Genomic DNA, 23268 nt, shown 5'->3' on the forward strand with positions numbered 1-23268 from the left:
CGACCGGATGCTCCACATTGTTAAAAGACTGAAGCAACACTGCTCCTACCGCGATAGCGGAGGCGTCCGTCTCCAGAATAAATGGAAGAGTTTGGTTTGGATGCTGCAGAATCGGGGCAGAGCAGAAGAGGGTTTTTAGATGACAGAAACTTCTTTCTGCCTCAGTAGACCAGGAAAAAGGATAGGCCGTCTTCTTGAGTAAGCGGGTGATGGGAAACACCACCTCCGAAAAGTTCGGAATGAATCTTCGGTAGTAATTTGAAAGACCCAAGAACCTCTGGACCTCCCGGACAGAGGTCGGGGCCGGCCAGCCAAGAATAACTTGCATCTTGTCAGGATCCATGGCGATCCCATCTTCTGATAGCACGTATCCCAGATAATGTACCGAAGGTACCGCGAATCTGCACTTCTCCTCCTTGACCAGAAGATGGTTTTTCTTAAGACGCTCCAAAACTCGTCGTACTTGTGCTATGTGTTCTCTCATGTTAGGGGAAAAAACCAAGATATCATCTAAATAGATGATGACCGAGATGGAAAGCATGTCGGAGAACATCCGGTCCATGAACCTCTGAAATACCGCAGGGGCGTTCACCAAGCCAAACGGCATTACCTTGTATTCAAATAGGCCCAGAGGAGTACGAAACGCAGTTTTCCATTCGTCACCCTTGGCTATCCGCAACAGATGGTAAGCGTTTCGAAGGTCCAGTTTGGTAAAGATTCGAGCACCTTGCACTGCCTCAATAATATCCGTGATTAGGGGCATCGGATACCGGTCACGGACTGTCACTGTATTTAAACCCCTGTAGTCGATGCAAGGTCTAAGGTCGGTGGAATCTCTTTTCTTTATAAAAAACAAAGGGGCTCCTGCTGGAGACTTGGAAGGTTGTATGAGACCATTCTCCATGTTGGTATCCAAGTATTTCTGAAGCACTTGTCTCTCGGTCTGAGTGAGGGCGAACATCCTTCCGAATGGCACTAAGGCATGGGGCTCCAGGTCGATAGTGCAGTCCTCTGGCCGATGGGGTGGAAGTCTGGCATGGAGGCACTCCTGAAAAACGTCTGAAAAACCCGAGCAGAAATTGGGTAAAGCATGGATACCTACATGATTATTGGGAAACACCTTGACTGGCTGAAGATCAGCCCGACCTTCCAGAGAACAACAGTTAGTAGCGCAATATGGGGAACTGAAGCTTATTTGGTTCTCGGTCCAATTAATCAGAGGATTGTGTCGTCGGAGCCAGGTAATGCCCAAGATGATGGGAAAATGGGCCGCTCTGATAATATCAAAACTCAGGACTTCCTTATGTTGGTTGATCGTCAAAGTGAGTTCCTCAGTGGTATGGGTGATAGGACCTGAGGACAAAGGCGAACCGTCTACTCCTTCTACCTTCTGACCTTCTGCCCGGGGAATCCGACGGAGTCCCACCTTGTCAGCCCACAGGGTGTCAACAAAGTTCCCTGCCGCGCCACAGTCCAACAGAGCCAGTGTCTCCTCCTGATGGTTTCCGAGGTTGAGTTGTACTGGAATGACCATTAGCCTGGAGTCTTCCTTAGACTCGGAAGAGGTCACTGACAGAGAAACATAGGGACGATGGAGATTTCTTAAAGACCCTCGGTCGTTTGTCCCTACAAACGCCGAGGGTAGTCGTTTCCCGACCTCTTGTTTGACAGTTCTGTGCAGTCTCTGAGAAAATGCTGCTCTGATCCGCAGTAGGCACACAGTCCTTTCTCTCTTCTGCGACGTCTTTCAGCAGCGGACAAGGGCGCCCTGGTAGCACCGATCTGCATAGGTTCTTCCGTAATGATGTTAGTAGAGCGACCAGGGAGAACGGGTACAGAGGGGTCTGAGTTATGGCCAGGAGTCCTTTGCTTACGACGTTCAACTCGTCTCTCCTGAAGGCGATACTCTATGTGAAGAGCAGCAGAAAGTAGATCTGAGAAAGTAGGAGAACGAGGAGACCTGGCTAGCTCGTCTTTAATTTCTTCCTTCAGTCCTCTTCTGAAAATGGCATACTGGGCGGTCTCGGGCCATCCGGCCCCGGCTGCTAACGTCTTGAAAGAGGAGATGTATGATAACACGTCTAGCGAGCCTTGTCTGACATCCAACAAGTCTTCGCAGGCTGTAAAGGAGAGCTCTGGTCGTTCGAAGGTGTGCTTGAGAAGATTCTGAAACCCCGGATAGTCCTGCAGAATGGCGTTTCCGCTAGTCACCAGAGGGGTGGCCCAGGAAAGAGCGTTTCCCGTCATGTTGGTTATTAGGAAACCCACCCGGGCCTGATCTGTAGCAAATGTACGGGGTCTGAACGTAAAATGAACCAGGCATGCTTCGAGGAACTCCTTTACCTTCTTTGGGGAGCCATCAAATTTCCCCGAGGACAGTGCCATGGGTGGCAATTCCGAGGGAGTAGGTTCCCTAGCCGCAACCATTTGTTTAAGCAAAGCGTTCTCAGTCTTGACCCCTTGTAGCTCCTGGGACATCGCTTGGAATGCCTTCCATAGCTCTTGGACTTGTTCGTCAGCTGACATCGTGATATTCTTTGGCGTTGCAAACTGTGACTTAAGGGGTACCTTTGACTGTGTTCCCTCTGTACCCACGTTCTCCTCACCTGGGCTTTCCGAGTTGATGGTATCTTGCAGGCCTCGACGTGCCAGGTAGTCTCTCTCTTTCCTCTGGTGCGAGGGCTTGTCACGGAGAGAAGCCACTGTGGCCGCTGGGTGTGAACAGCGGCACAGTGACCCCCTCTCCGGAATCAAACCAGAAGAAGCAGGGAAAAACCCACTAGGGGAAAAAACCCTGATAAGAGGTGCCAAGACTTTTCTCAGAAGGCCAGTAGTCCACCGATGAAGAGGAGGAAGCGAAGGATCTCCAAACGCTGAAAACGTCAACTGTAGCGGTCGACCTGGAGAGTTGGCGAGGGAAACAGCAGCTGGGAAGTCCGGACTGAAGGTAGAAGTCTTTCCGAGAGGCACTGCGGAGGAACACGGGAGCACGGGAGAGAATCTCCGCGATGACCAGACTCAAGAGCTAGGTGAGAGGACGAGAGAGAGTGAGAGAGAGAGAGAGAGAGAGAGAGAGAGAGAGAGAGAGAGAGAGAGAGAGAGCACGGCAGACGCCGCCTAAAGGGGGGCGGCGGATGGCAATGGGAAACAAAGTATGGAGGTTACTGGTGACTGGACACCTATGAGAAGTAACCGCGTGGGGGAGAAAATATAACCCCTAGTAGAATCCAAAGCGAGGTGCAGAGGAAGAGCGAAGGACCCAGAAACGAAGTAAACAACGGAGAGGGGTTGCAACGCAATGACCTGCCGGGAGGCAGGGATTTTATACTCCCGGCAGCGTTGCGTCTCGCGTTAGGAGCTGCGGCCATAAACACAAAAAAGGGACTAAAGCAACCTTCCCCCATGACCTCTCAAACTCCAACGCGGAAGTAAACGCCAGTCACGGCGATGGCCGCGACTGCGAGTGACACTGTGGGGCACCTGCCAGCAGGCCCCCACACATGTCCAACTCATGTCTCCCACCACCCCCACACCCCAGCAGTGCAGGGTCAGCCTCCACCAGGCCCCCACTCATGTCACCCACCACCCCCACCCCCCAGCACTGTGGGGCACCTGCCAGCAGGCCCCCACCCATGTCCAACTCATGTCTCCCACCACCCCCACACCCCAGCCACCAGGGGCACCCTCCACCAGGCCCCCACTCATGTCTCCCACCACCCCCACACCCCAGCAGTGCAGGGGCACCGTCCACCAGGCCCCCACTCATGTCTCCCACCACCCCCACACCCCAGCCACCAGGGGCACCCTCCACCAGGCCCCCACTCATGTCTCCCACCACCCCCACACCCCAGCAGTGCAGGGGCACCGTCCACCAGGCCCCCACTCATGTCTCCCACCACCCCCGCACCCCAGCCACCAGGGGCACCCTCCACCAGGCCCCCACTCATGTCTCCCACCACCCCCACACCCCAGCACTGTGGGGCACCTGCCAGCAGGCCCCCACACATGTCCAACTCATGTCTCCCACCACCCCCACACCCCAGCAGTGCAGGGGCAGCCTCCACCAGGCCCCCACTCATGTCACCCACCACCCCCACCCCCAGCCACCAGGGGCACCCTCCACCAGGCCCCCACTCATGTCTCCCACCACCCCCACACCCCAGCCACCAGGGGCACCCTCCACCAGGCCCCCACTCATGTCTCCCACCACCCCCACACCCCAGCCACCAGGGGCACCCTCCACCAGGCCCCCACTCATGTCTCCCACCACCCCCACCCCCCAGCCACCAGGGGCACCCTCCACCAGGCCCCCACTCATGTCTCCCACCACCCCCACACCCCAGCCACCAGGGGCACCCTCCACCAGGCCCCCACTCATGTCTCCCACCACCCCCACACCCCAGCCACCAGGGGCACCCTCCACCAGGCCCCCACTCATGTCTCCCACCACCCCCACACCCCAGCAGTGCAGGGGCACCGTCCACCAGGCCCCCACTCATGTCTCCCACCACCCCCACACCCCAGCAGTGCAGGGTCACCCTCCACCAGGCCCCCACTCATGTCTCCCACCACCCCCACACCCCAGCAGTGCAGGGGCAGCCTCCACCAGGCCCCCACTCATGTCACCCACCACCCCCACCCCCCAGCACTGTGGGGCACCTGCCAGCAGGCCCACACCCATGTCCAACTCATGTCTCCCACCACCCCCACACCCCAGCAGTGCAGGGGCACCCTCCACCAGGCCCCCACTCATGTCTCCCACCACCCCCACACCCCAGCAGTGCAGGGGCACCCTCCACCAGGCCCCCACTCATGTCTCCCACCACCCCCACACCCCAGCAGTGCAGGGGCACCCTCCACCAGGCCCCCACTCATGTCACCCACCACCCCCAGCCACCAGGGGCACCCTCCACCAGGCCCCCACTCATGTCTCCCACCACCCCCACACCCCAGCAGTGCAGGGTCACCCTCCACCAGGCACCCACTCATGTCTCCCACCACCCCCACACCCCAGCAGTGCAGGGGCAGCCTCCACCAGGCCCCCACTCATGTCACCCACCACCCCCACCCCCCAGCACTGTGGGGCACCTGCCAGCAGGCCCACACCCATGTCCAACTCATGTCTCCCACCACCCCCACACCCCAGCAGTGCAGGGGCAGCCTCCACCAGGCCCCCGCTCATGTCACCCACCACCCCCACCCCCCAGCACTGTGGGGCACCTGCCAGCAGGCCCCCACACATGTCCAACTCATGTCTCCCACCACCCCCACACCCCAGCAGTGCAGGGGCAGCCTCCACCAGGCCCCCCCACTCATGTCACCCACCACCCCCACCCCCCAGCACTGTGGGGCACCTGCCAGCAGGCCCCCACCCATGTCCAACTCATGTCTCCCACCACCCCCACACCCCAGCCACTAGGGGCATCCTCCACCAGGCCCCCACTCATGTCTCCCACCACCCCCACACCCCAGCAGTGCAGGGGCACCGTCCACCAGGCCCCCACTCATGTCTCCCACCACCCCCACACCCCAGCCACCAGGGGCACCCTCCACCAGGCCCCCACTCATGTCTCCCACCACCCCCACACCCCAGCAGTGCAGGGGCACCGTCCACCAGGCCCCCACTCATGTCTCCCACCACCCCCACACCCCAGCCACCAGGGGCACCCTCCACCAGGCCCCCACTCATGTCTCCCACCACCCCCACACCCCAGCAGTGCAGGGGCAGCCTCCACCAGGCCCCCACTCATGTCACCCACCACCCCCACCCCCCAGCCACCAGGGGCACCCTCCACCAGGCCCCCACTCATGTCTCCCACCACCCCCACACCCCAGCCACCAGGGGCACCCTCCACCAGGCCTCCACTCATGTCTCCCACCACCCCCACACCCCAGCAGTGCAGGGGCAGCCTCCACCAGGCCCCCACTCATGTCACCCACCACCCCCACCCCCCAGCACTGTGGGGCACCTGCCAGCAGGCCCCCACCCATGGCCAACTCATGTCTCCCACCACCCCCACACCCCAGCCACCAGGGGCACCCTCCACCAGGCCCCCACTCATGTCTCCCACCACCCCCACACCCCAGCCACCAGGGGCACCCTCCACCAGGCCCCCACTCATGTCTCCCACCACCCCCACACCCCAGCAGTGCAGGGGCACCGTCCACCAGGCCCCCACTCATGTCTCCCACCACCCCCACACCCCAGCAGTGCAGGGTCACCCTCCACCAGGCCCCCACCCATGTCTCCCACCACCCCCACACCCCAGCAGTGCAGGGTCACCCTCCACCAGGCCCCCACCCATGTCCCCCTGCCCCCAGGTCCTGACGATACACAATCATGGCAGTAATGGGCAGCATACCCAGCACAAACACCCAGGCAAGGATTGCATCCACCCACATAGTGAATGCAATTACATGACACAACCCCAATGGCAAGTATGTAAATGAACACATGTCCGTCACACACACATACACAATGGCTGCAAGTGAATGTCAAAACCCATATCATGACATGTATGAAACCAAAGACAAAATAAGACAAGTGGAAGTAAAAAAAAAAAATGTATTAAAGATTAAAAATAAGTAAACAAATCAAACATACAACTATGTGGATTACTAAATAAATGGTCCATGTTGGAGAACAAAAGTAAAAATCAAAAAACGAAAAAGGAATAAAAAAACAAATGTTGACCAAAGCAATATCAAGTAGAAGCAAAAGAATGAAAAACCATTTCCACATGGTGAACACAATAATGAAAAAAATAAAATTTTCCTTCAAAAAACAAACTAAATACAGGAATGTACCAGGGTCCATGAGCCCAACACCATAAAGGAAACCTACTACTACCTAATGAAAAAAATATGTACAAAAAAGTGGCCATTGTCCGAGCGGTCCAAAATAATAAAAACAAATAAAGGAAACCTAACACTAACTAACTATATACAAAGGCAGCGGGCAAGTCCTGCGGCTCACTTGTTGATGTTGCTGGCCAGGGCATCATCGAACTCCATGTCGATGTCCTGGAGGCGGGACTCTGTCCTGGCCCCGAGGTCTCGCAGGGATAACCCCATGTTCAACTCAAACTCCCTGCGAGCTTCCTCGAGGCACTCAGCCCGCCTCAACGCCCGACGCATGGAGAACTCCGCCCTGACCATAGCGAGCCGCTCCTCTTCCGCCCGCTGCCGCTCCGCACCTATCCGCTGGACCAACTGCTCCCACACGGAAGACACCACCATCCCAGGGTTGCCCTGCCCTCCGGCCGATGCCTGCCCCTCTGATCTTGATGGCCCCGAGCCATGATGCCTCCCACGTCGAGCCCGCTGCTGCCTCCGACGCCACTGCCTCTGCCAGCACGACGGCATCCAGGCTGATGGAAACCACCGACGCCGTTGTGCACGTGCCCTGCCTGATGATGCTGTCACATCTTCCATCTGCTGGGGTCCAGTTGCTGTGTTGTCCACCCCTGCTGGACCTCCGACTCCCAACTGTGGCAGGGATGGGATCCCCACAGAGCTGGCTGCATTGGTCGGGGCAGGTCCACAGGGGGCCCTGGTGGCATCTGGGCTGGAAGACGGCAAGGGGAACGACTGGTGGATAGCCTGCACAGAGGAGGAGAGGGCCGCCACATTGGCCAACACATGCAGGAAACCCCCGAACATGGCCGATCCCAATTGGGCCACGTCGGCACGGTGCACTTCGTGATGACGTGCGTGCTCCTCCCGGGAAGCACGCACGGCATCACGAATCACAGCCGTGCGCATCGCAACCCCAATCAGGACCTTCTCCGCACGGCCAGGGGTTCCCACGTCCGCAGGTGGAGGGGAGTCAGGTGACATGGACATCCCCTCTACCTGCGGACAGGCCTGGGACGGGGCATCCCTGCTGGTGCATGGTGGTGCACTCACAGGGTCAGGGACAGCGACATGCACAGGCCCCTCCACGGTGACCTGTGCTGCCTCCTGCCCCTGGCCCTGGACTGCACCACTTGCACCAGCAGGGATGCCCCCACCAGGCCCCATGTGTGCCCCAGTGGCGGCCTCCTCCTCCTCTGTGCAAACCACCAACCTGGATGGCTCCTCACCGTCTCCCACCGTAGCAGGCCCCTGTGGGGGCTCACCCACCCCTTCCGCTGCAGCCGTGGGGGCATCCCCGCCGCCTTGCTCCACAGCGCCGTCTCCGCCCTCTTCTTCACTAGCCGCTGCGTAGAGGGAGACAAACAACACAAGCATCAGGGCACTGTACAATGGTCCCCTAGACAGGAAGCAATAGCAGATGAGCACCACTGTCAAAGTACACTTCCATCATGTCCCTCCACAACACATGGGTCAGTCCAGGCAAAACACACACAGTAACAGGCATGGTGCATGCCATGGACATTTCCATGCATGTCCAATGGACTCTTGAAACATTTAATGATATGTAACTCACATGCATCATGGCTCATGCCTATCACATGCACACACTTCACCTCAGTCACATCCATCTGGCCCCAAACACACCAAACACAGCGGATACAAGGGTAATTTGGCTGCTTCACTGAATCTGTGCATTGTCACACACATGTGTCATGCATCCATGGCATGCACAAGTCACAGACACGCAGGTCAGGCACACAGACATGGCTACCATATATGTACCTGGCATCAGCACCCATCCCTCACCCCCACCCATGTCCAGGTACAGAGACTGGCATGCTCTCATGTTCAAAATCTGCATAGGGCTCCCCATGCGGCATTTCAACACATGCAACAACCATGTGGATCACACATCACTGGTCGCACATGCATTACCATGATGTCCCTGCACACATACATGCATACATGGCCTATGGCACACATACAGGCAAGTATCATAGAACCAGCACACCGCAACATGCCCTGTCTCACACAGTAATGCTTGGACACTTACCGCTCAACTCCAGACGGGCCTCCCTCTAAAGGATCTGGGCGTGGAGCGCTGGGCGTACGCGTTCCAGGACCCTCATCTGGATGGAACTCATGCGGCCCCGGCCCCCCTCCACGAGGCGCCGGGCCTTCACAAGGGTCCTGGACCTCAAGTCCTCCCAGCGCTTCTTGATCTTCAGGACGTCGCGGGTTGCCACCCCCTCCGCGTTGATGGCAACCACACAGTCGGCCCAGATCCTCTGCCGTCCTTCCTTGCTGGCGCGGGACGATCCAAAGAGGGCATCATACTGCCCCAGGACATGCTCCACCAGGACACCAACTTCGGTGACAGTGAAGCTGGAGCCCCTCTGCCCCTCTGGCCTGGGGTTGCCACTGGTGCCAGATGTGGAAGTGCCCGACATGGCAACCCCAGAGGCAGGTGTGGGTGGGCAACTGGGTCCTGGGGCTGGGCTGTGGAGCGATGTAATCCCAGTCGGGAGTCTTCAGTTCCAGCAGGGGTGGACACAGCAACTGGACCCCTGCAGATGGCTGATGTGCAGGCACCAAATAGCAGGGCACGGTGGCAGCAGGCAGGCAGGCAGGCAGGCAGCAGCAGATGGCACGTGGGAGGCTGCTCGGGGCACGGGGGGGCAGTAACTCGGCCTTCTGGGCAGGAGCGTGGTCTTCCGTGTGTTTTCGCGTGGCCAGCTTGATACGGAGTGATTTGGCACGTGAAAATCCTGCACGTCAGCGTGAAATCCGAGGAAAGGCCCTTAGCGCGTAAGCGCGTCAGCACGAATACGCGATTCTATTGGACCAGAGTCCCTCAGCGCGTAAGCGCGTCTGTGACGTGACCCGCACGGGTGTTCCCCACCCAGCACGTGATGACGGGGCACACGTGGAAATACTGCACGTCAGAGTGTCATCGCGTGTAATTGGACAAAAGTGCGCGTACACGCGAATGGCCTATGTACGTGTATTTAATGGGTGCGCGGGCACTTACACACGCAAGTACGTCAGCGAACCTGTACCCCGTGGTGCGTGTGAATTTCCACACGCTATTGGACTGGGAACTGGATTCCAGTGGTGCGCGGGTCACACGCTGTATCCCGTGGTGCGTGTGAATTTCCACACGCTATTGGACTGGGAACAGGATTCCAGGGGTGCGCGGGTCACACGCTCGCCTAGAACACGCGCAAAGCATAAATTTGCGGACTTTAACAATAACAAGCTCAGTTGCCAGGATGAACATACCGTTCCTAGCAGCAGTGGCAGTGGGCTACCAAAGGAGGAGGAGGAGGATAGTCAGGGCCAGAATATTCACACCCAGAACCAGCCTTTTCGGGATGCCTGATGACCAGGTGTATGGGAGGTACAGGTTTCCACCACACATTATACTGGACCTGGTGAGTGAGTGGGAGGATGACCTCACATCACCCACCCTGTGCTCCCAAGCACTCAGCCCCCTGGAGAAGGTCCTCAATGTACTGCACTTCTTAGCCACTGGATCATTTCAGCGGACAAGTGCCATAGTGGGTGGGGTGTCACAGGCCACCCAGTCACGCTGCCTACACCAGGTCTTGAACATCATCACTGCACGCCCATCAGTCCGCAGGCACATATACCTGCCCAGAACACCTGCAGAAAGGCATGCTGCCGCCCTGGATTTTTACGCTGTGGCACGATTCCCCAAAGTGCTAGGTGCCATCGACTGCACCCATGTGGCTCTACGTCCCCCCAGGGCATCTGAGCACATCTATAGGAACCGCAAGCACTGGCATTCCATCAACGTGCAGGTAGCATGTAATGCCAAGGGAATCATCACCTCAGTATATGCCAACTATCCCGGCTCCACCCACGACAGCTTCATTTACCGAATGTCCACCCTAAGCCGGGACCTAGAAGCTGGGCGGCATGGCGATACATGGCTGCTTGGTGAGTATGTATGCCACTGCACATGCATGCATGTTGGATACTGAGCAAGGTCACAACCCCACCAATGATACCAATCACCACCTCCACAGGGGACAGTGCCTACCCTCTCAGCCCACACATGATGACGCCAATTCGGAACCCCACCACGCCACCCCAGGTAAGATATAACACACCCCACATTACAACCAGGGGCATAGTGGAGCGCACATTCGGAGTGCTAAAGTCACGCTTTCGCTCCCTTGACCGTTCTGGCGGGCAGCTGTTATACGCTCCCCCAGTAGTGTGCAGGATCATAGTGGCAGCATGTGTCCTGCACAACGTTGCAACACGCCGGGGCCTGGCCGTGGACATGGTGGTGGCCCCACATCCCCAACCACATGCACAGCCGCTGCGCATGGGAGGGGAAAGGGCACGGGGGGAGGCAGCTAGTGGCTAATTACTTCACATAGAAATCACACCCCTGTGGAGTGCACACTGCCCTGGCACATTCCATCTGACAATCAATGATGACTCAACCTGACACTGATCCTGAATGTCTGGAGAATGAACCGCGAATACCATGTCAGCCTGAGATTGTTCACCTGGAAGTGTCACAATGTGTGCATCCCTACCCACACAGACACCACCAATGCAGTTTTGTGAAGTTACACATTGAAGCAGCTAAAATGAATACCCACTTGCAAAATGCAACAAGAGGACAGTGCCATGTCAGCCAACCCAACCCCAGCACCGCCACACGACACACCGTGCCATGTCATGCTAATTGCAGGTAAACAAAGTAATCCCCACAACATGACATCAGTCTCACTATGTACAGTGTCCCTATTAGAAACCTGCAACACCTGAAATGCTCACAGCAATGCCGGACCAACAACATACTTGAGCACGTACTACCATTAACATGACATCACAAATGTTACATATTAGTAGTCTCACCACCTGGAAATGCCTGCACTCCCACCACTACCAACTGTGCAGTGTTGTCGCCATGTAGAGTTGTAGGTGCACTGCTGCCAACATGGATCCCATCTCCAGACTAGAGGTCCTTGTGTGGACATGAGGAAGGGACCTGCAAATTGGGAGGTAGACACAGAAGAAGAGTTACACATCAATGCAACATGCAGTGTACAACACAACAGCAATATGCACTAGGAATGTATACACAGTATTGACTACAGACTGGCCACACAGCTCATGGGAGTCCAACGTCACTGTGTAATTCACTGTCACTTGGGCACACCCTTTGCAAGCCCATGGAAACGGGAAGCAGGAGGGGTGTGTGTGACTCAAACCCAAGCATCTGAACCAAATACATTACAAGCCTGCATGTGCCCAGCCACAATGCAGCGTATGCCCACAGGAACCACGGAAGCCAACAGATCGTCCCAAATAAATTGGGAATAAAAGAAATCAAAATAAAAATAAAAATAAGAAACAATCAAAAATGGCCATTGATGGGCCCGGGGGGGTTGGGGAGGCCACCCAGGAGGTCCGAGGACAGGATGCACACCAGAACCCACCTGCGTGGATCCTGGGAAGATAAAACACCTCCATGGGCTCATGGCCCACACGGCTACCCTATTGTGGGAGTATCACTGCTGTCGCTATTATCACCCTGTGCAGCTGCATCCGGAGGTGGTTGCACTATGGGAGGCAGCCCACGCAAGGCCCTAGTCTGCTCCTCCATGGCTGCAAGCATTAGGGTGTGGTAGGTCTGGTTCTGGAGGATGAGTGTGCGGAGGTCCCCATGCAACAACTCACGGGATGCCCGGACCTCCGCCCTCGTTGCCTGCATCTCAGCTGAGAGCGTACGGGTGAGACGCTCCAGCTGCTGTTCTGTCCTTTGGTGTGTTGAAGCCTCAAGCTCAACAAGAGTCGTCCTGAGGTGAAGGAGCTCCTGCCTCAGGGCTTCCCTGTGGCCCTGGGACTCAATGGAGATGGCCTCCTGCAGAGTCGCCAGTGCCGCCCGCCTGTCCCTGTTGGACCCCAACATGTCCTCCCTGTGTGACTGGCAGATGGAGTCGGTTGCCTGCTCTAGTCGCTCCATCAGCCTTTCTGGGGGGACAATGGAAGTGGCCACCCTATCCATGGCCTGAGCCATCATCTCGGATGATGCAGCCTGTTGGGTTGCCATACCGTAAATGGATTGCTCCCATGCGGTATTGCCGGGTGGCGTACGGCCACCACGTCGGCGGGCACCACACCTGTCTGGGGCAAGGCGAACTGCGCCTTGCTGTGCCGGCACTGCCTGAGGCTGCAGGACTGCATTCCCCCTCTGATCTGCTGGCCCAGGAACAGGATCAGATGTCGCGGAGTGTGACCCTGCATCCGTAACCACCGAAGGCATAGCTGCCAACACTGACATCCCCATGGAGGGTTCTGACCCTGGTGCAGGTGGGTGAGACAGAACAGAATCCCTCCCTGGAACACTCACCTGCGACGGCACGTAGGTCTCATCCGAATCAACACCTGAGTACAGCTCGGGGGAGGTGCAGCCAGAGACACCCCTTGAGAGCACGACCTGCAGCACTTGTGGGTTCTCCCCCACCACCACACCACGTCCCTCACTGGTGGTTGGTCGGCCCTCGGACCCCTCCTGGGTCTGCACCATCTCCACAACCCCAGCAGTATCAGGTGCGTCTTCCCCTGCAAAGACATGAAAACAAAGAAATGGAAACAGGCATTAGCACCATGGCACACAATGAGGGCTGAGAAGCAAGAGAACCAGTACTTGATTGACACATGTCCCACATGACCAAAACCCTCCCATGCATGCACCCTCACTGCGTATGAAGTGCAGGCAAATGGCACACACTGATGACACCAAGATGGAAGATGAACACATTTTCTGCATGCTGCCTGGCAGTGGCATCACACATTGGCCTGTGATTGCCAGGTGAAACACACATGCCATCACACAGATGGCATGTACCATTGCTATTGAGTGAAGATGGAGAGGAGGGCAGCACCTATTCATTCAGTCCAGTTCCCGCATGTAATTGCTTCTCTAATTCTAACAGGTCAGATTTTTCACCTGGAGCTGCCAGTCTGAAATGGTCCAATTGCACAGGGACATGTGTGTACAAATGATATCCAGGTAACAAAGTCACTCCACTTTACCATACCCATGTCAGACATGTGACTAGTGGACAGCGACATGCCTAGTGAAAGTGGTGGAATGCAAACAAACTGACTGAATGAACAGTGAAAAATAAGCAAATATGTTGTGGCAAGGTGACACTTCAAGGGCAACTGGCGTGCAGTTGGGCTAGATGTCTACTGTTGGCAGAAGGGATACTGCTATGGCCAAATGCAGCTGCGCAGGAAGTATTGCATAAAGCACATGGCTGACCCATACGACTCTGGCGCACACACTCTCACCTGGCACACAAACAGAAGCCCTCACACACACACCATGCACATGGATGACACACACATGCATGTACACTCACCGGACAATGCCTCGTAATCAGCCAGATCTCCCACGCCTTGGATCTGTTCCTCCGTGACGTAGGTCCCAGCGACTGACTCATGTGGAGTGAGTTCCATGTCTACTACTGGAGACCCACCTCCAGTCACTAGAGTTGCGGCATGACTTGAGGCCAGCTTACTCTTTGCCCTGCGCTTTAGGTCATTCCAGCGCTTATAGCAATCATTGGCTGTGCGCCTCACAATTCCAAGGGCACTTACGATGTCCGCAACGGTCTGCCAGTGTGCCTGGCGTTGTGCAGGTGTGGTCTTGGATCCTGCTACAATGACCATCTCGTTGTCATGTCCGGACACATACTCGACAAGTGCATTCAGTTCGTCATCCGTGAAGCTGGGCTTCCTGGACGGGCCGGACTGTGTAGCCGTGTCTGGGGCATCAGCCTGTGCCGGACGAGCACTCTTCCTCTTCCGCTTGGAAGGTGGTGGTGATCCTGAGTGTCCTGCGCCGCTCTGGACACTAGGGGCAGGAGCCCTGGTGGACTCTGTATCAGGAGTGTGGGATTGCACACTCAGCATGGGAGTTGGTGCAGGCATTGGCTCTAGTGTGATGGTGTCAGGGGGAATGTCAGCAGCATGGACTAGGACCGACACTGTCCTGGCTGGGTGTGTGAGGGCTGGGGTGGATGGAGCCGCAGCTGCCCCTGCAGCCTCTCCGCCCTGCCTCCTTGGTGCAGCAGATGACCTTGCTGCCCCAGATCCACGTGGCATGATGGCATCAACGTGCACCAGCGCACGTGTCGTAGCCCTGCAGACCTCAGCCAGGTCTGGTGCCACAATGGGCTGGTCCAACAAGGGCTGAGCATGGATGGTGTCAGCCACATCAGCCTCAATGGGAGGGGGGGAGGGGGGGATTATGGGTGCCCGTGACTGGTCCTCCACACATGGGGGGACAGGCTCACCCTGCAAGTTACGACAACGTCCCCTACCGGATCCACCACGACCACCACTTGTGGCTCTTCCACCTTTGCCACCCTTACGGAATCCTCGCCTCCCAGCCATGGCACTGATGTTAATGTGCGTATGGGAGTGGATGTAGACTATTGTCCTGGGCAATTGGGGGTCAAAGGGGTTGGGTACCAGATGGTAATTGTACCCTAGTGCTCTAGCAAGGCTGAATGTAACCCCTGGGGAAAGATGACGGGTCACGCAACGCACAGGAGGCCCAAAAAAGGGAGATGACGTGCACGCAACCCCTCCTAGACCACGTGTGCAGAAAGAAAAACCTGCACTACGCTGTGGCACCCAGAAACACAAGAATGAACGTATGCGTGTCACACGCAGCCTAGAATGACCTCTGAAGGGGTAGGCTACACACGGGGCAAGCACAGATGTTAGATACGTGCGTGACTCACCGTCTGCCTGGTAAACGAGCGTGTAAAAGGAGCACGTTTGGTTGGCAACACCCCCGCCAAAAGAAGATTTGTACGCTGTCTGAGGAGACAGGACAACAGTAGAAGGGAACACTGTTTGAGGGAACAGGCCCAGGTAAACCAGTAAAAGCGAAAGAAGGGAAAAAGCTGTCAGAGGTAACAGGGAATACGAACTTGAAACGCCGTGAAGTAAATCGCGTGTGAAACGACAAGAAGTACAGAATTCACCCACTCGCTCTCCACGAAAAGCACGTACAAGGAAGTGGTGTTCTACGCGTACCTTTTATACAGGCCCAAACGTCCAGCGTCACTTACGCGGCGTGTACGCGCTAGGGCCATTTCCACCAATTACACGCTTTGTCACTTCTGCGTGTAGGGACATTTCCTCCAATTACACGCTTTGTCACTTCTGCGTGTAGGGCCATTTCCACCAATTACACGCTTTGTCACTTCTGCGTGTAGGGCCATTTCCACCAATCACACGCGATGAGACTCTGACGTGCAGTCTTTCCACGTGTGCTCTGTCATCACGTGCTGTGTGGGAAACACCCGTGCGGGTCACGTCACAGACGCGCTTACGCGCTGAGGGCCTTTGGTCCAATAGAATCGCGTATGCGTGCTGACGCGCTTACGCGCTAAGGGCCTTTCCTCGATTTTCACGCTGACGTGCAGGATTTTCACGTGCCAAATCACTCCATACCAAGCTGGCCACGCGTAAGCACACGGAAGACCACGCTCCTGCCCAGAAGGCCGAACTACTGCCCCCCAGACCCCCGAGCACGCTCCCACCTACCATCTGCTGCTGCCTGACTGCCTGCTGCCCACGTGCACTGCCATTTGCTGCCTGCACATCAGCCAGGGGTGCTGTTGCGGTGACCACCCCTGCTGGTACCGAAGACTCCCGACTGGAATTCCCATCGCTCCACAGCCCAGCCCCTGGACCCAGTTGCCCACCCACTCCTGCCTCTGGGGTTGTCATGTCGGGGCAAACACCATCTGTGACCACTGACAACCCCCGGCCAGAGAGGCAGAGGGGCACCAGCTTCAGTGCCACCGAAGTTGGTGTCCTGGTGGAGCAAGTCCTGGGGCAGTATGATGCCCTCTTCGGAAGTTCCCGCGCCGACAAGGAAGGACGGACTCGGATCTGGACTGACATCGTGACTGCCATCAACGCGGAGGGGGTGGCAGTCCGGGACTTACAACATGTCAGGAAGCGCTGGGAGGACTTCAGGTCCAGGACCCTGAACAAGGCCTGGCGCCTCTTGAAGGCAGCGGATGCCAAGGGGCGCCGGGGCCACTTGTCGGAAGAACAGATGGGGGTCCTGGAACGCATATCCCCAGCGCTCCACGTCCAGGTCCTGGAGAAGCAGACCCGTCTGGAGTCGAGCGGTGAGTGTACATGCATCCTGATTGTGAGCAGTGCGTGTGGTGATTATTCAGTAGTGTGCAGGTTGCACATCTGTTTGTATGGGGTCGAGTATGGGTGGGGGTGTACATGGCCGTGGGGCTGACACATGCGAGGGCTGTAATGTGTGAGACATGGATGGTGCTTGTGTGTGTAGGCTTGCATGGCAAATGCAGTTGTGCATGCACACATGTTTGTATGTATGTGTATGTAAGTAGACATGTCCGTGATGTCACGCATGTATGTTGTATTGGGCTGCATGTATGAGCACTGTGTACATGTGCATGTGTGTGTATTTGACAAGGGTGCAACAGTGATGCAACATGGATGCATGTGACTGCGGTATGTGTAAGCCTGATTGGCAGATGTGACATGGATGCCCGTCTGAACAGTGCAACACTTGGCAGAGGTGTACACATGCATGCAAGTGTGGTGGTGTGTGTACATGTGTGGTGCACTTCCTGTGTTGCATGTGATGTCTGGGTCACCTTTGGCTGCTCATGCTGTTGTATGTGTATGGATGGTGGTGGCAGTTGCGATATGGCTGTGGTGTGGCTCATGTGTGCGAGTTGCAATGACATGTGTGTTGGGGATTGTGATGACATGTTTAAGGTTTGCCAATGCCACTCATGTGCAACTGTCATGTGTGTATGTGTCCATCGTACAGTGCCCTGATGCCTGTGTTTTGTTTCTCCCTGTCTGCAGCGTCAACTGATGAAGAGGGCGGAGAAGGTGCTGTGGAGCACAGCGGCGGGGATCCGACCGCCAGTCGGAGACGCAAGGCCCGGCTCCCCTCCCGTGTTGTCATCTCGTCGGGGAGTGAGGAGTCCGGTGCCGCGTCCCAGGCCGCAGCTGCCGGGGGGAGGTTCAAGAGGCGGAGGTTGGAGTTGGACTCCTCGGCAGCAGAAGGGGCAGCTGGGACCCCACAGGGCCCAACAGGGGAAGATGGCACGGAGTCATCCAGGCTGGTGGGGGGTCTGGTGGAGGAGGAGGCCGTGCAAGCACCAGAGACGGGGTCTGGAGGTGGGGATCCCACTGGTGCTAGTGGTGCAGTCCAGGACCAGGGACAGGAGGCAGCACAGGCCGCCGCGGAGGTGCCTGTGTGCAATCCTGTCCCCGATCCTGTCCCTGCATCATCTTGCACCAGCAGGGATGCCTACGTCCAGACCCGTTTCCAGGCAGGGGATGAGCTGACGTCAACTGGCCTTCCTCTGCCTGCGGACGTGGCTATCCAGGTCCGGGTTGAGCCTGTCCTGGCTGGTGTGGCGTTGCGTCTACGGGCCATGCGAGGTGACCTGCAGTCTTTTCATGGAGAGACTGCACGTCATCTCGAATGGCTCGTTGACCACGTCAGCCTGCTGGGACAGGTCACCCAGACCGGATTCCTCCGTCTGATGGGGCTTGTTCCGACCCCCTCCTCAACTGGACCCCCTACGCGCCAGTCGTCCTCTGTGCCATCTTCCCACCCATCAGTCACCTGGGTGCCCTGTGGAGCTGCCTCTGACAGTGCGGCCAGGCTGGTGGAGGAGGCATCCCTACCACAGTCGGGAGTCGGACGTCCAGCAGGGATGGCCACATCAACAACTGCACCCCAGCCGGCGGAGGATGTGCAGGCAGCAGGAGGCAGTGCACGGGCAGAGGCAGAGTAGCAGCAGCAACATGGTGGGAGCCATGAAGGCTCAGGGCCTTCGACATCGGAGGGGCAGGCATCGGCCGGAGGGCAGGAGGACCCAGGACAGAGAGTGTCTTCCGTGTGGCAGCGGTTGGGCCACGCCATAGGTGCGGAGCGGCGGCGGGCGGAAGAGGCGCGGCTCACAATGGTCAGGGCGGAGAACTCCATGCGGAGGGCCTTGAGGCGGGCCGAGTGCCTCGAGGCAATCCGCAGGGGGTTGGAGGAGGACACGGCGTCGTCCCTGCGGACCCTCGGGGCCATGGAACTGGACCACCTCCGGGACATCGAACAGGAGTTCGATGATGCCCTGGCCCGGAACACCACGGAGTAAGCCGCTGGACTTGCCCGCCGCCTTTGTATATAGTTCTTTAGTTTTAGGTTTCCTTTGTTTTTTCTTATGATTTGGAGTCGACGGACACTGCTCCACTTTTTGTATATAGTTGATATTTAGGTAGGTTTTTTAGGAGGTTTCCTTAGTTCAGTTGTGATGATGGACCCTTGTTATTTTTGTACATAGTTCTTTGTTGCATGGAGAGTTTTTACATTTCACTTTGGACAAAATTTTTTGGATTTGATTTTCTACTTTTGTGTTTTTATGCGGACATGCAGCTTATTTTTTCACATTTACATTGTAGTTATTTTTCTTTCTTTACCATTCGTATTTTTGTCCAAAGCATTTTTTTTTCCATTGTTCACTGTGTGGTTTCATCTCATTGGTTTCATGCATGTCATGTTGTGTGTTTTCCCATTCAATTTGAAAATCTGTGTGTGACGGACATGGGTTCATTTGCTTCATGAACATTGGGGGTGTAACATGTGTTTTCATTTCCATGTGGGTGAATGGGTTACTTGGTAGGGCTTTTTGGCTGTGGAGGCTGACCATTACGCACATGATTGGGGATTGTGAGGACCTGGTGGGGGCTGCACATGGTGGCAGGGTGGTGGGGGTGCAGGGGGACATGAGTGGGGGCCTGGTGGAGGGTGACCCTGCACTGCTGGGGGGTGGGGGTGCAGGGGGACATGAGTGGGGGCCTGGTGGAGGGTGACCCTGCACTGCTGGGGGGTGGGGGTGCAGGGGGACATGAGTGGGGGCCTGGTGGAGGGTGACCCTGCACTGCTGGGGGGTGGGGGTGGTGGGAGACATGAGTGGGGGCCTGGTGGGGGCTGCCCATGGTGGCAGGGAGGTGGGGGTGGTGGGAGACATGAGTGGGGGCCTGGTGGTGGTTGACCCTGCACTGCTGGGGGGTGGGGGTGCAGGGGGACATGAGTGGGGGCCTGGTGGAGGGTGACCCTGCACTGCTGGGGGGGTGGAGGTGCAGGGGGACATGAGTGGGGGCCTGGTGGAGGGTGACCCTGCACTGCTGGGGGGTGGGGGTGGTGGGAGACATGAGTGGGGGCCTGGTGGAGGGTGCCCCTGCACTGCTGGGGGTTGGGGGTGGTGGGAGACATGAGTGGGGGCCTGGCGGAGGGTGACCCTGCACTGCTGGGGGGTGGGGGTGGTGGGAGACATGAGTGGGGGCCTGGTGGGGGCTGCCCATGGTGGCAGGGGGGTGGGGGTGGTGGGAGACATGAGTGGGGGCCTGGTGGAGGGTGACCCTGCACTGCTGGGGGGTGGGGGTGGTGGGAGACATGAGTGGGGGCCTGGTGGGGGCTGCCCATGGTGGCAGGGGGGTGGGGGTGCAGGGGGACATGAGTGGGGGCCTGGTGGAGGGTGACCCTGCACTTCTGGGGGGTGGGGGTGCAGGGGGACATGAGTGGGGGCCTGGTGGAGGGTGACCCTGCACTGCTGGGGAGTGGGGGTGGTGGGAGACATGAGTGGGGGCCTGGTGGAGGGTGCCCCTGCACTGCTGGGGGGTGGGGGTGGTGGGAGACATGAGTGGGGGCCTGGTGGAGGGTGACCCTGCACTGCTGGGGGGTGGGGATGGTGGGAGACATGAGTGGGGGCCTGGTGGGGGCTGCCCATGGTGGCAGGGGGGTGGGGTGCAGGGGGACATGAGTGGGGGCCTGGTGGAGGGTGACCCTGCACTGCTGGGGGGTGGGGGTGGTGGGAGACATGAGTGGGGGCCTGGTGGAGGGTGACCCTGCACTGCTGGGGGGTGGGGGTGGTGGGAGACATGAGTGGGGGCCTGGTGGGGGCTGCCCATGGTGGCAGGGGGGTGGGGGTGCAGGGGGACATGAGTGGGGGCCTGGTGGAGGGTGCCCCTGCACTGCTGGGGGGTGGGGGTGGTGGGAGACATGGGTGGGGGCCTGGTGGAGGGTGACCCTGCACTGCTGGGGGGTGGGGGTGGTGGGAGACATGAGTGGGGGCCTGGTGGGGGCTGCCCATGGTGGCAGGGGGGTGGGGGTGGTGGGAGACATGAGTGGGGGCCTGGTGGAGGGTGACCCTGCACTGCTGGGGGGTGGGGGTGCAGGGGGACATGAGTGGGGGCCTGGTGGAGGGTGACCCTGCACTGCTGGGGGGTGGGGGTGCAGGGGGACATGAGTGGGGGCCTGGTGGAGGTTGACCCTGCACTGCTGGGGGGTGGGGGTGGTAGGAGACATGAGTGGGGGCCTGGTGGAGGGTGACCCTGCACTGCTGGGGGGTGGGGGTGCAGGGGGACATGAGTGGGGGCCTGGTGGTGGTTGACCCTGCACTGCTGGGGGGTGGGGGTGCAGGGGGACATGAGTGGGGGCCTGGTGGAGGGTGACCCTGCACTGCTGGGGGGTGGGGGTGCAGGGGGACATGAGTGGGGGCCTGGTGGAGGTTGACCCTGCACTGCTGGGGGGTGGGGGTGGTGGGAGACATGAGTGGGGGCCTGGTGGAGGGTGACCCTGCACTGCTGGGGGGTGGGGGTGCAGGGGGACATGAGTGGGGGCCTGGTGGAGGTTGACCCTGCACTGCTGGGGGGTGGGGGTGGTGGGAGACATGAGTGGGGGCCTGGTGGGGGCTGCCCATGGTGGCAGGGGGGTGGGGGTGCAGGGGGACATGAGTGGGGGCCTGGTGGAGGGTGCCCCTGCACTGCTGGGGGGTGGGGGTGGTGGGAGACATGAGTGGGGGCCTGGTGGAGGGTGACCCTGCACTGCTGGGGGGTGGGGGTGGTGGGAGACATGAGTGGGGGCCTGGTGGGGGCTGCCCATGGTGGCAGGGGGGTGGGGGTGGTGGGAGACATGAGTGGGGGCCTGGTGGAGGGTGACCCTGCACTGCTGGGGGGTGGGGGTGCAGGGGGACATGAGTGGGGGCCTGGTGGAGGGTGACCCTGCACTGCTGGGGGGTGGGGGTGGTGGGAGACATGAGTGGGGGCCTGGTGGGGGCTGCCCATGGTGGCAGGGGGGTGGGGGTGCAGGGGGACATGAGTGGGGGCCTGGTGGAGGGTGACCCTGCACTGCTGGGGGTGGGGGTGCAAGGGTTCATGAGTGGGGGCCTGGTGGAGGGTGACCCTGCACTGCTGGGGGGTGGGGGTGGTGGGAGACATGAGTGGGGGCCTGGTGGAGGGTGCCCCTGCACTGCTGGGGGGTGGGGGTGGTGGGAGACATGAGTGGGGGCCTGGTGGGGGCTGCCCATGGTGGCAGGGGGGTGGGGGTGCAGGGGGACATGAGTGGGGGCCTGGTGGAGGGTGACCCTGCACTTCTGGGGGGTGGGGGTGCAGGGGGACATGAGTGGGGGCCTGGTGGAGGGTGACCCTGCACTGCTGGGGAGTGGGGGTGGTGGGAGACATGAGTGGGGGCCTGGTGGAGGGTGCCCCTGCACTGCTGGGGGGTGGGGGTGGTGGGAGACATGAGTGGGGGCCTGGTGGAGGGTGACCCTGCACTGCTGGGGGGTGGGGATGGTGGGAGACATGAGTGGGGGCCTGGTGGGGGCTGCCCATGGTGGCAGGGGGGTGGGGTGCAGGGGGACATGAGTGGGGGCCTGGTGGAGGGTGACCCTGCACTGCTGGGGGGTGGGGGTGGTGGGAGACATGAGTGGGGGCCTGGTGGAGGGTGACCCTGCACTGCTGGGGGGTGGGGGTGGTGGGAGACATGAGTGGGGGCCTGGTGGGGGCTGCCCATGGTGGCAGGGGGGTGGGGGTGCAGGGGGACATGAGTGGGGGCCTGGTGGAGGGTGCCCCTGCACTGCTGGGGGGTGGGGGTGGTGGGAGACATGGGTGGGGGCCTGGTGGAGGGTGACCCTGCACTGCTGGGGGGTGGGGGTGGTGGGAGACATGAGTGGGGGCCTGGTGGGGGCTGCCCATGGTGGCAGGGGGGTGGGGGTGGTGGGAGACATGAGTGGGGGCCTGGTGGAGGGTGACCCTGCACTGCTGGGGGGTGGGGGTGCAGGGGGACATGAGTGGGGGCCTGGTGGAGGGTGACCCTGCACTGCTGGGGGGTGGGGGTGCAGGGGGACATGAGTGGGGGCCTGGTGGAGGTTGACCCTGCACTGCTGGGGGGTGGGGGTGGTAGGAGACATGAGTGGGGGCCTGGTGGAGGGTGACCCTGCACTGCTGGGGGGTGGGGGTGCAGGGGGACATGAGTGGGGGCCTGGTGGTGGTTGACCC

Source organism: Ambystoma mexicanum, chromosome 3q, assembly GCF_040938575.1.
Source record: "Ambystoma mexicanum isolate Mex_15411 chromosome 3q, UKY_AmexF1_1, whole genome shotgun sequence".
Taxonomy (NCBI): domain Eukaryota; kingdom Metazoa; phylum Chordata; class Amphibia; order Caudata; family Ambystomatidae; genus Ambystoma; species Ambystoma mexicanum.